Source organism: Haematobia irritans, chromosome 4, assembly GCF_050003625.1.
Source record: "Haematobia irritans isolate KBUSLIRL chromosome 4, ASM5000362v1, whole genome shotgun sequence".
NCBI lineage: Eukaryota > Metazoa > Arthropoda > Insecta > Diptera > Muscidae > Haematobia > Haematobia irritans.
Window position 1 is genome coordinate 78,765,432 of NC_134400.1, and position 15,055 is coordinate 78,780,486.

The window sequence follows — 15,055 nt, forward strand, 5'->3', positions numbered from 1 at the left end:
ATTTGCCTGAAATTGTAAATATTCTGGTATTTTAGGCTCACAAAAACGTGTATCGGATTAAGTTTTTATCGATCCATTTGGTAATGCCTCCATATAGACCGACTTCACTTCTTGAGGGTATAGAAGGCGCACTGATCATGAAAATTGCTTGGAACTCAATGTAAAATTTTTAGATTTTACTTCTACAGATTTAAGATTTCAAATCAAGACGTTATTTTATAATTTTCTTGCACACTTACAAGAGATGTTAATGATTCCTCTAAAACTCAAACAAAAATGGTTCTTATAAATCCAGAATCTGATATAGTCCTCATAGGTGAAATCTTTAAATTTATCTTCGGGAATATCCTCAAGTCCTCAAGCCCTCCTGAAATTTCAAAGGAAACCCTAATATTTGGTTCATGGTGGTGGGTATTTAAGATTCGGCCCGGCCGAACTTAGTGCTGTATATACTTGTTATAATATTAAATTGAGCCGACGGACTTTTGGGCAGCAAATAAATCAATGTCTTCTTCAGTCGACACATTTATTCGGCGATGAACCGACATTAATGCCAATCCTTTGGGTCTACTCTCGCTAGTCGAATTTCTAAGATACGTCTTTAATCTCTTCATTGTTGAAAATGAACGTTCGGATGAGCACGTAGTAACTGCAGGGATGGAAAATGCAGTACTATAGTACTTTTTTCAAACCTTTTTCACCCCGGTCAGTATCGTAGTACCCCCGGGAATGATTTAGTACCTTTTGTGTAGACATTTTTGAGTCGATATCAGATTTATGGTACAATAGCTTTGACAAAATATTTTAATATTTTGAGAAAGTCTTTATCAACCTTATTTGCTAATAGTCTTTTACAAATATGGCAAAACAGACATGTTCATGTGGGAAGAAAATCTCGATTTTGTAAAAGACATAGTCAAAAACAGGATTTTATTGAACTTCAAGAAAGTTTTAGTCGAAAAAAGAATTCGATTCTATATTATCGATTTTTTATTTCGGTAGAAATAGTTGTCAACATTTTATTTCTATATAGAATTTTTGCAAAATTTTATTTTTATAGAAAATTTTGTCAAAATTTTATTTCTATAGAAAATTTTGTCAAAATTTTTTTTTCTTTAAAATTCAGTCTCTTGACAATAATCTTCCAGTGAAATTGTATTTTCCATCCCTGAGTAACTGGCAAAGTGACCAAAATTTTTAAAAGAATATGCACGTTTGGAAAAATCTCTTTATTGCTTCAATCGCTGAATTAGGCAGGTTCTTTTCGCAGGTTTTGCGCCATTTCATTTACACACGTGTGTGTGGCTGTTTCGTTGTTGTTGCTATGGCCAAACAAAGCGAGTCATGTTCACAAAAAGATCAACAAACGCACATAAAAAGCAGAAATACATTTTCCAAAAATGAAATTTGTGGTGCGAGAACAAAAATAATTTGTTTTTTTTTTCGACCGTCGTTTGACGGGCTTTTCAACTAGTATTCTATGATTTGTGCAAGTTTTATAGGTAAGCGTTTTTCAAAATAAAACCTCCAGCTTTTCTTCAACATCTTCGATAAGATTTTTCTATGCAGCTAAAAATATATATTTATTTATATAAAAATATTCATTCATTTCGGGGGGGGTTTGATCCCCCTCATCCCCCCCCCTGAATACGGCCTTGGACCTGCTCCCCGGAATATGGTCATATCTGACGATGCACCTTTACAAGGTCTTCCCGCTACTCCGGACTTGAATGGTCTATTTACACCAATTGTTGAGGAATTGCCGGTTCAGACTGAGGTTTTGAATCTCTCCCTGAATGGTCCTTTGTCAACTATGGTAGTTAGCGAGGGCTGTTTCTGATTTAGTAGTTGTGCCGCCACGTAAAATCGTATTTCTTTCTCATCTTGCCAACGATACTTCTGTGGATAAGGTTTGTAACTATATACGTTCCAAGTATGTTGACATCAGATCGTGTGACTGCAATTATTGCAATATTAAACTGAATAACCGTCTGGCAGGGTTCAATGCGTTATGTTTAAGGGCCAACCATCTCGTAAGATATCGGTTACTTCTGGGGTTCCTCAGGGAAGCCATATCGGACCAGTACTGTCCGCTCTTTATCTTGACGATCTGCCATCGGTCATCCATCACTCAAATATATTAATGTATGCGGATGATATGAAATTATTTTCGTCGATTAGCACGACGGTTGATTCTTGTCGATTACAGGTGTAACATTAATGGAATGTGTCTCAACTTTGGCAAATGCAAAAAAGATGACCTTCTTTCGGTCCAATGCTTTATTGACGGAATATTATATTGGCAACGTTAAATTGAAGGACTTTCAACTATTTAATGATTTATGTGTATTATTTGATCGCAGACTGAAGATCGATTCTCATGTTGAGTCAGTTGTCTCCAGGGCTATGTCCCAGTTTCATTAAGAGATGGTAGAAGGAATTTAATGATCCTTACCTGTCGAAACGTATCTACACTTCACTCGTCCGTCCGATCCTGGAATATGCGTCTGTCGTTTGTTCTCCCAGTTATCAATGTTATGTTGAAGAGATTTCTTTTCAGAAGAGATTTCTACTTTTTGCGTTACGTGGTTTAGGTTGGCCTGATCCTTTGGATCTCCCGCCTTATGTCAATCGCTTGAAGTTGATAGATTTACCAACTCTGGAGCGAAGACGTTTAGTGTTTGATGTTGTTTTTATTTGTAGACTCTTGAAAGGTGAAATTAACTCACAACAAGTGATTAGTAAACTTGACATTAATGTTCCTTCACGTGTTACGCGACAATATTTTCCATTGAAACTACCCGTCTGTAGAAATAATTACGAGGAACACAGTTCTCTTTACCGACTCTGTAAACATTATAATGAATTTAGCAACGTATTTGATTTATCTGATCCGATACATACTGTTAAACGGGTTTTGATACACGTCGCCCAGCATCGAACACCACTTTAAACTTTGCCATGGAACTTCGTTATAATTCTACCTAAGTCTTTTTTCTCTGTACCTTGATAATTGGCTGCCTCGAGAATTGTTCCAGTAAACTTCACCGGCTTAAATTTTTTTGTTCCTCCTTGTGACTATTCCGTTATTATGCCAACGTACACCAGTATTTTTTTTTCTTCTCAACTTCTTTTTTTTTTGGTTGTAATAGTCACATTTTAAAGAAGTTGAATCTATCTATTTTGTTCATAAAACCCAGTTTTTTTATTCTTACTTATTTTTTTTTCTGGTCCGTATTTTTTTTAACTTTAACGTAATTATAAACTTATTGTATTATTGAATTTATCTTGAATCTGGCTTACCATAGCTGAATAAATAAATAAATAAGACCGAAGCCAAAAAGGTTGTTGGTCTGCTACAAGTCCTGCCAACAATTTTTTAATTTGACGGCATCCACCATAGGATGGGGGTATATTAACTGTGTCATTCCGTCTGAGAATTCCCACAACGTCGAAAACAATCGTATACGACATCCAAAACTCGTCGGAAAAGCGCCGTCACTATTGAGAAGTTGTACCACGCCAAGGTACTACAAAAAAAGTATCGCATGAGTGCAATTATTAGGTGCCTTTTTTTAATAAATTTAGAACGATGCCAATAAGAGCCACTGCAAACAATCAGATAAAGTGAATTTTAAGATAGTTGTAAAAGAATCATTTAAACATGACTGCGATAACGGCGACAATAAAAATATCTTAGAATTGGTCCCTATCATTAGGGTAGGTACTAACTACGTTTATTGAGTCGAAAAGAACTTCCCTTAACCATTCTTTAGCGTTGAAAAATGAGAGTGTTGACAATAGAATTCGAAGGAAGAAAATAGCCATTTTGGAACTATTCCGCGTTTATTTCTCCGTAATTTAATTGACAACATCGCCAAACGTCATAAAATTATTACATATGCATACGCAGCAGCTGATTAGATTGTTTACACACACGCATTCATGAAAATTGTTTTGAAAAGTTTTTTCTACCAGTTTTTAAATTGTTTTGCAACCAAACCTCTCACAGCACTGGACACTAATAATTGTTAAGACTAAAACGCCAGCCGCTCTACTCCCGGTGTCTTACCACATTCGGCAACAGCTTTAACGACATGTGTTACATTGTCATCTTCTTCAGCTTTTCCAAATGGATACCGTCAATTTGTAGCGCCCATGTAACAAACCGGTGTTAGGCTAACTTTTACATCATGCGCAGCAATGGACTCATTCATCAACAAACTTAATTCGTTGGTGTCCACAATATCAAGACAATCGCATTGCAATACCAGCGGACAAGAGTGTACTTATGCTGTTGCCGCCTCACTAGCAATTTCAAATTCAGTGGATAATAACGTCATTTCATTTGCCAATGTTGTTACCTCGGGGGGAAGAACATCATGGGGTGACCTGTTAAAACACGTACACCATACAATAGTTATAGTCAAAGTGAAACTTTTTGTTCAATCAACATAAGCCTATAACTCACGTTCAAGGGTAGTTCCTAAGCAAAAGTCACTGTTCCCGACTTATATTTCGCAAGGTAATTCGTCACAAAGGGATGTTAGTGTTCTATACCAGGAACTCTTCGTTGGCTGAAATTAATACATTGAGATGCAAAGTGGCTGTTTTACTGAAGAATGTTTCTTGTTATACTCTCCCAATGTATAATTTTATAACTATTTCAGTCACGTTATAAAATTCAACCAGTGAATCGATAAAATGCAAGATATATGCATAGTTAATTTTTGCAACATCTATCGCACTGCCTTCTTTATAATTACGATGCACGGCCAGCATTTGTGTTTATTATCCCTATACCCAGTAAAAAGAAACGATTGTAAAATGAAATTCACTAACTAAAACTTTATTTTGTTAACACTTCTCTATAAATTTCATGTTATGTACATTATTTCTATTCTATCATGTAGTAGGGAGCGGCTAGATGGTGGCTTTATTACGAAAACACCACTCCAAGTTATTTTTATTTTGTCAATCGATCTTATTGAATTTTTAAATAACAATGCGAACCACATTTGTATTGTAATATCACACAAATCATTTGAATAAATCAATTATTTCTTAATTCACATTGCAAATGGCGCCATATTTTGAAACTAACTAATCTCAACATATGGAAGGATTTAACACGATCTAATTAGGGACTGTGCGCTTTACGTCAGTTTTTCAACTTACCACAAATGAAAAAATATTTCGGTAGTTTTTCGCATTTTTGGTTTTGTATGGGATTTCGCTGCGGAAACCGAACATAGTACCTACCTTTATATATAAATTAGAGACGCATTTATTTACTTAGGATCGCCATAAAATCATTGTACTAGCTGATAAGAGCGCATGTGTGTGGGATCTTAATGTAACAAAATAGATAAGAGATAGCTGTGTGCGACGATCAGTCCACTATTCTCTTTAAAAAAAAATGTGTCAGTTACAAAAATTAATTTTCTGACATTTCGTTTTGATTTTTTCGTAAAGAGTCAGTCCCAAGCATTACTTTTCGTGCGTTTGCTTTTGTGTTGTTCGTAAAGAGCAATGCTGCTCAAAATTAAATTTCGTATTTTCGCTTTTGGTCACAATTTTTTGTCAAATATGAACTTTTAATACATTAATTTATTTATAAATCCTCTGTTGCATCATAAACGTTCTAATTTTGGCAAACTACAAAAAGGAAAACGTGCTCTTATTTTTCTCGTTTATTCTTAAGCTTCGGAACTGTCAAACATAGTTTGACACCCATGGCTCATCTATGTATTATAAGGTCTATGTTAAAAACTAGCAAAAGAGTGAAAGTGCATTTTACTCTCTTTGCTTAAAATTGCTGAAAAGTACGCGAATGCAATCCAGTAACTAGAGAAAAGTAATCGTGAAAAATAGCGATTTTAGCGGATAAACTCGAACCCACCTTAAAATGTACATTACTGAAAAGTGTTGCTTGTTCACAAATGTTATGCATAATCAAAAAATATGGTTAACGTTTGAAGTTTTATAATGTGTACCATTTTACTATTGTCCATTTGACTGGAGAGACTTTATAATTTTATTCGGATCAGCAGAAAATTTCAGCAAACTACTGACTTTTCTGCAGTATGTCTGCTGTTCCAAAATAACAGATTGTTTGCTGTTTTAGCAAAAATCCTGCTAAAGGCCGGTACTCTGTTCGGTTTTCGCGTTGAAACTCCATACAAAACCAAAAAAATGCGAAAAACTAGCGAAATTTTTTCCATTTGTGATACTTTGTTTTTTTCGAGTTGAAAAACTGACGTAAATCGATCAGTCAGTATTTTCATAACATGGCGCCATTTGCAATGTGAATTAAGAAATAATTTATTTATTAGACTGATTTTGGTGAGTTTATAATGCAAAAGTGGATCGGATTATTATTGTTACGAATTTGATAATTATAGATATAAGTTTATTTAAATTAGTTTCCGTTAATTTAAAATTTCAAATTGTAACGATAAAATTTTGCTATCACTTGTTGGAATCATCTATTCATTTTCTAGTATTTTCCTGAATTTCTTTTATGTTCTTTTGTTTGCTTACCGAAATGTTAGTTCTTACTCTCTCATAGAATAGCAACCCCTTTGCTTTGTTATTCTGCATTCTCATTTCATCTCATTGTCTATTGTCATTGTTGTTGTAGTAATGCGAGCATATATCTATGTGAGTGTGTATGTGTTTGGCAGCCACCAGACGAATAACTTAATGGTCGTAGATCCCTCTAGCATTGTCTAAGAATGTTCTGGCGTTGCCAGAATATTGTAGTGCTACCAGAATGTTCTCGTATTGCCACACCGTCATATATAAAAGCGCTCGCATGCTGCTAACGGGTGAGTCTTAATTAAAGCGTCAAACGAATAACTTCAGTGTGAACGAATTGTAAAGTGTGAAGTCATAGTAAATAAATTGTAGATTGTCGTTATTTAAAAGAACTGTGTTTTAATTGTCGGGTAATTAAAAACGCCTAAATATAAAAACGTAACAATTGGTGTCGGAAGTGAAATAACGAAAAAAATCTACAATGAAGTTTAATGAGCTTCGTGTGGAAGACTTAAAAAAGGAATTGAGCAAACTGGAGCTGCCGACAACAGGCAATAAGGCCCAGCTTCAAAAGCGTCTACTGGAAGAGTTTGAACGGCGTAATATGGACATTGCGACGCATGAGTTTGATTATAAGGAAGACATTGATGAATCAATACTCGTCAATACAAGCAGTGTAGAAACTCCATCTGTGGCTTCGAGTGTTGTGGATTACACATCAATGCTCAATGTTATGAGCAAAATGATGGAAGAAAACTCTAGAAAAATCATGGATGAGAATTCTAGAAAAATGGAAGAAAATTCTAGAAAAATGGAAGCAAGTTCTAGAAAATTGGAAGAAAAATTCGACGAAAATTCTAGAATTCTCAACGAAAAATTACAACAAATTTCTGAAGGCATGGAGAAACGTGTGGACCATATAGAAAATCAAATTGTGGAATTGGATAAGAAAGTTCTTTCCGTGGATGAGAAAATTATGGTTCATGATGAGAAGTTTCTGCACATCGAGAAAAAAATTTCAGAACTGGAAATTAAAGGTGGTCCAGTGCGCCTCATCGAGGGCTCAAAAATCAAAACTCCTGTTTTCGATGGCTCAACGTCATTTGATGTCTTCAAATTCCAATTCGAAATGGTTGCTTGTAGAAATTTGTGGAATGACGATGATAAAGCAATTGAACTTCTATTGGCATTAAAGGGCAATGCTGCTGATGTGATACAAAGCATTCCCGCTGCTTCTAGAAATAACTATAATGAAGTAATAGCGGCACTTCAACGCAAGTATGGTGGAGAGCACAAGCAGGACATCTTCAGAATGGAATTGAGAGGAAGAATCCAGAAATCGAATGAAACCCTACAAGACTTCGCAACAGAAGTTGAGCGGCTAGTGCTTTTGGCATACCCTGGAGAGAATCATCCTCTTATAGATCGTATCAAGATTGAGACTTTTGTGAATGGCATTCGAGACCCTGAGATAAAATGTGCAACATATGCCGCACAAAAAGCTACATTCACAGAAACAGTAACATTTGCACTTGTACAAGAGACTGCGAGATTGCTGGCACGGCCTCAAATTCACAAAGTACGCAGAGTAGAGACCGAGTGTGAAGAATCGAAATCGGTCATTGAATTGGTAAAAGAGGCTCTAAAGCAGATAATGCAAGAAATGAAGCAGCAAGCAAATAAATCTAGAATGAAATGCTATAACTGTGATAAGGCTGGACATCTTTCCCGGGAATGTAAAGCGTGGCGTAAAACGTCGGGGTCAATCTCGCCATCTCCATTAAACAATAATCAGAAGAAGGCGACCACAAAGCTAAGCGACTCAAATTCAAATTTTGCGGATAATAGAAAAGGTGGCAAACAAGTTATTGATCAAGCCTTGACACGACGGCATTGCAATGTAGAAAACAGACGCTACTCGAAGGCTGAACCAAAGGAGACAGTTGTAAATGTCAGGCAGTTACACATCGAATCTGGCACAGACTGGTCAACAGAGCAACGTAAAGATCCCATTCTGAGAAAAATTATTTCGGCAAAACAAGAAAATAAGAAACCCAGCAAGAAAGACATCGCAGCCGAAAGTCCACTTATGAAAACATACTGGGCTCAATGGGATAGTTTAGTTCTAGTCAATGGATCCCTGCAACGTAAATGGGAAAGCGAAGATGGCAAGAGCAGCCGAAATTTGATCATCGTTCCAGATTCCAAAATAAGAGACGTTTTGGCGGAGTTCCATAATGGTCCCAGTGGAGGTCATCTGGAAATAACCAAAACCGCCGAGAAAGTGAAGCAACGATTCTACTGGGTTGGATGCCAGAAATCAATTGCTGAATGGGTAGCCAATTGCGAGAAGTGCATGAAGGCGAAAGGTCCAACAAGGAAAAGTCGAGGTCCTATGCAAGAATATAGACCAGGAGCCCCGTTTGAAAGAATAGCAATGGACGTGGCAGGCCCTTTCCCAGTAAGTGATTCTGGAAACCGTTATGTCCTTGTGGTCATGGATTACTTCAGCAAATGGCCGGAGGTGTATGCAATTCCAAACCAAGAGGCAAAAACGATTGTGGATGTTGTCAACAAAAACTGGATATGTCGCTACGGTGTGCCGTCCGAGATTCACTCAGACCAGGGAAGAAATTTTGAATCGGCCATATTCAAAGAGATGTGTGAATCCCTTGGTATCAAGAAAACGAGGACTACACCATTACATCCACAATCCGATGGCATGGTAGAAAGGTTTAATCGCACTCTGGAGGAACATCTTCGAAAAGTAGTGGACAACGGCCAGAGGGACTGGGACGAGCATATACCAAAGTTTTTGCTGTCGTATAGATCTGCCATTCATGATTCCACCTCTCGAACACCGGCCAATGTTCTATTCGGAACTGAGTTGAAGTTGCCTGGAGATCTGATATTCGGCGCTAAACCTAATGAGCTCGCCATGGAAAAAAACAGAAACGACATCCCAAACACTTTCGGTGAAGTTCACGAATCAGTGCGCAACAAAATAAAAATGGTCAGCAACAGAATGAAGGCGAGATACGATCGTGCTGTAAATACTGAGGGCTTCCAAGAAGAAGAATTGGTTCTGCTATTTAACCCGCAACGAAAGAAAGGATTGTGTCCTAAACTGCAAACACAGTGGGAAGGCCCATACAAAGTCATCAAGAAGATCAATGATGTTGTATACCGGATTCAGAAGGACGACAGCCCTAGATCAAAGATGAAAGTTGTACATCTGGAACGATTGGCTCCTTACGGAACAGGTTCTGCGCCTGTTCGGGACGAACAGGCTTAAGCGGGAGGCAGTGTTACGAATTTGATAATTATAGATATAAGTTTATATAAATTAGTTTCCGTTAATTTAAAATTTCAAATTGTAACGATAAAATTTTGCTATCACTTGTTGGAATCATCTATTCATTTTCTAGTATTTTCCTGAATTTCTTTTATGTTCTTTTGTTTGCTTACCGAAATGTTAGTTCTTACTCTCTCATAGAATAGCAACCCCTTTGCTTTGTTATTCTGCATTCTCATTTCATCTCATTGTCTATTGTCATTGTTGTTGTAGTAATGCGAGCATATATCTATGTGAGTGTGTATGTGTTTGGCAGCCACCAGACGAATAACTTAATGGTCGTAGATCCCTCTAGCATTGTCTAAGAATGTTCTGGCGTTGCCAGAATATTGTAGTGCTACCAGAATGTTCTCGTATTGCCACACCGTCATATATAAAAGCGCTCGCATGCTGCTAACGGGTGAGTCTTAATTAAAGCGTCAAACGAATAACTTCAGTGTGAACGAATTGTAAAGTGTGAAGTCATAGTAAATAAATTGTAGATTGTCGTTATTTAAAAGAACTGTGTTTTAATTGTCGGGTAATTAAAAACGCCTAAATATAAAAACGTAACATTATTTAAAAATGTAATCTGATCGATTGAGAAAACAAAGTATAACATGGAGTTGTATTTCCGTAATAAACTAGCAACCAACATCTAGCCACTTGTAGAACATAAATAATGTATAAAACATGAAATTTAATCACAAATGTTAACAAAATAAAAGCTTTATTTGGTGAATTATATTTTTCAATCGTTTCATTTGTACTGGGCATCGGGATAACAAACACAAAACAAAATGTTAACAAAAGGAGTACAGCAATTGACTTCAACCAACCAAGCATTAGAACTTTAACCAACATGAATAGTACAGGGGTAGCAATGAATGGAATCACAAGAATTAATTGCTATGTCCAAAAAATAAAATTGTAAAGCATTGTAAAATTAGATTTTTTAAATCCAAAGTTATTTGTAAAATAACTTCTGCTTCTTCTTTTTCAATTTAATTATTATGTATGCGTGTATGTGTGTAAATCGAGCCACTAGTTGCCTATGTATATGTAATCATTTCGTGACATTTTGCGATGTTGTCAATACATTTCGATGAAATAAACGCGACAAAGTTCCAAAATGGCTGTTTTTTTTTTTTCTTCACAATATATTGTCAACACTATCATTTCTCAACGCGAAACAATGATTGAGTGGAACTTTTTTCGCAACAAACAGAGTACCGGCCTTAAAACAGCAGCATTTTGTTTGCTGAAAAACAGCAGACAGCTAATCTGTATTGGGTTTAATACCAACCCTGTATTAATTATAGTAATACATATTTAGTTTAATAAAACACACATAAAATGTATTTGTTTCTTTAATTTGTTTAATACATAACATACATACATACAACTAATCTTATCTCCATGCAAAGTTTTTCTCCCAATTCAGCTCCCTGTCGCACTTCAGCCACTGCATCCCTCAAGTCGTCTGTTGTGGTATTTGGATGGTTTTCGTATTCCAATTGCGCATCTAATTAAAGAAGGTTCGCATTAGAAAACTTTTGATATGTTAAAATATATTATATTTACCTTTACTTTGCTATATTCACAGAAATCATTTTTTCCGGTAGTCATCTTATCCTAAAATATTGTTATTTACAAGCCACATGAAAAAATAAACTACCAAGGCGACCAATTATAATTGGTCGCAACGGCTACATATCATATGTTACGGCGATGCGATAGTTAATACCATAGTAATACCGGATGTAAATAATTTGATATAAAGTGGTATCAAAATAAGAAGGTAACGTGCGCCAAATTTTTAATACCAAACGGTAATGGCCACATACCGCCTTTTTTCTACCAGTGTACGTTCTTGAAAACATTAAAAAGCCGACCGATGAAAAAATGTTGGACAATTAACTGGAACTGCTTCACATAGTTTATAATAATTGGTAAGTCAATATGAAAAATGAAATCAATACTTTAGAGAAGTCACTAAATTTAAATCTCATTGCAGAAAACTAAAATATTTGGATGCTGCATTCTTGGAAACATTAAGAGGTTGACCGATGAAAAAACGAAAAGAGAAAGTTTCCATAAATCAAAGTGCAACGAATTAAACTTGGTATTTATGCTTTTCCATATCAAATACTACTGGATGATAATTCGCATCACATCGATAGTTTAATTTACATCGCATCATCGGTTTAATTTGTTATTTTGTGAATTGAAATAGCTGGAAATTTATTCTAACTCTCTGGTCAACAAGTTCCTTGCGAATTGCCCGAATTTTAATGAGAAATACAAAAAAGTGATATATTTTTGACATAAGACTGAAATTAATCCAAAACGCTAACTATAATTGATAAGTCAAAATAAAGATTGAAACGAAAACGTAATGGATATCACAAAACTCGATTGTTTTGCAGAAAACAAAAATCATTGGATGTTATATTCTTCGAAGATGTTGACCGGTGAAAAAATGATGAAGGAAACAACAAAGAAAAGATTCCAGAAAACTTGCAAAGTGCAACCAATTACAACAAAGTGCAACAATTCCTATATCAAGAACTTCTGGATGAAAATGTGCATCCATTCCGCATGCATACATTCCGTCATCAGTTTGATATTTTGTGAATTCCTCTTGATGGAATCTATTCTATTCCATTTCATCCTTATCGCTACCACAGACTCATAAGTGACACTGCAACATTCGCCAACTGTGATGGGGAAGCGTATGAAAAAGTATGAAATGTACATGAAAGTATTTTGCCATCACTATTGTTAGAAGAGCCATTTTATATTTTGTGAAACACCAAGCACAACTAGCTTCTTACAATTTATTTAAATAAAAACGATAATGAAGTGCTGAAAACATAGTTATTTCGCTTAAAATTGTGAAAGGTATATTGGTGAACAATTTTTGACTTTCCAAATGGAATAATGTGATAGTTTTTCAAATATTTTTCCAGACACGTCATTGGGAATAAACGCACTGACTGATAGACGCTACAACATGTAACTTGCATCTTGTAACTCAACATCAATCTTTTATTAACGCATAAAAATATGATGTGATAGTCGTATAAATATTTATGAGAATTTATAAATGTTTAATAAAATTAATAAACATGTAAACAATCGTGTTTTACTTGACCACAATGACTTTCACTTTCTCTGATTGTTTGAATGGGCTCTTATTGGCGTCCTTCTAAATGTATCCAGAAGGGCACCTAATAATTGCACTCATGCGATACTTTTTTGTAGTAACTTGGCGTGGTACAACTTCTAAATAGTGACGGCGCTTTTCCGAGGAGTTTTGGATATCGTATACGACTGTTTTCGACGTAGTGGGGATTCTCAGAAGCGCCCCCAAATTCACAAAATGTTGGCAGGGTAGCTTCTTATAATTTATTTAAATAAAAACTATAATGAAAACATAGTTATTTCGCTTAAAATTATGAAAGGTATATTGGTGAACAATTTTTGACTTTCCAAATGGAATAAAGTGATTGTTTTTCAGATATTTTACAGACACGCTGCCTCCATCGAGAATAAACACTGGCTGATAGACGCTGCAACATGTATCTTGTCACTTGTAAATCAACATTATTTAGGAATAACCTAATTTAATTTTAATTTTTCATTATCTTTTATATTTGGTTGTTATTTAGTTGGATGTCTGCTTGCAGATTCGTTAACATCTGACTCCATCTGATTTTCCTTTTAAGGAAGGGAGTTCTTAATGTTGGGATATTCTTCTCGTGTATATTTTCTGTTTGAGCCAGATCTTCCACTTTCAATGGGAGGTAACCTATTAACTTTTTGTGTTGTGCCAGAGTCGCTTCTGAATTAATATCTCGTTGCAGATACAAATTCTCCTTCTCCTCCAAGCTTCATTTTAAATTCTGTTCTTGTTGTTTCCAATTGATATTTGATACCTCGTTAAGAGGCTGTGCAAGGCTTTCACCATATTCCTTGGCATGGAAAAGATCAGCTTTTTCTTCTTTCAACACCAGTAGCTTTCGCTCCAAATTAACATCAACAATCAGCATATCTGGATCTTCATTTCTTCTTCTTCTTTTCTTGCTTGGTCAATCAAGAGCTGCTGCTGGCTCCATAGCTTGATTTGCAATTCATCTTCTGCTTGGCTTCATACTTTGGTGATCGTCTCATTTCTTCCATTTTCATTTTTCTTCTCCATTCCATTGAAGGAATTTTCAAATTCCGATGGACTAAACATGCCTCCGCTTCGCTTCGGTGATCTTAGATCGGATGGGCTTTTATCATTCACTTGTCCCACTGTTGATCTCACAGGTTCACACATTAAGGTGAGTATTAAGTTCAAGTTTAGCCGCTAATTTTCACTAAAGTGAAAACTAAATCTGTAAAAAAGTCATAAAATTATACATATTTGTTGCAGATTTCATTATAACTTGATGGGAAATATCCCAAAGCAAATTGTCACAAAAAATCATATTTCAAGCTATAAATGTCCGTTTATATCGTTGGATCTGTTATAAGTTAAGTGGTTCTAAATATATCGATAAAATTGAGCACATTTTCATCCTGTTTTACAGTGATTCTGTGCCCGTGGAAAAGTGCCAACCGTTGAAATAACGTCCGGTTTCTCTTTATGCTCGTAAAGGTGATACTTTAACGTAATAATAAGATTAGAAGAAAGATTAGAAAAAAGGACAAAAAATATAAGGATATCTCTAAAACTGTTTCATTAAAACATTTTTAACCTCTATTTTCGAATTCACTTGATAAAAAAAGCAACCTCTAAGCAAATGTAAATTGTAGTATAAACTAGTGTAGTTACTAATTGCTTTTTTCTACTTCTTTTCATTACAGATTGTTATGTTTTATCCACGTGTATAAAGGCCGGTATGCACCTCTAGCGAAAAATTTCATTCCCATAAGAAATGCATTGCTATTTATGCTAACGAAATTTTCGGTAGCGTTCAATTTCGTAAGCTGGTACGCATCTCTAATGAAAATAACAGGGTTGTCAAAAGCATATTTTGGCAGCAAACATTTAATTTATTACAATCATAAGGCCGGTACTCTGTTTGTTGGTGCGAAAAAAGTTCCACTCAATCATTGTTTCGCGTTGAAAAATGATAGTGTTGACAATATATTTTGAAGAAAAAAAAAACAGCCATTTTGGAACTTTTT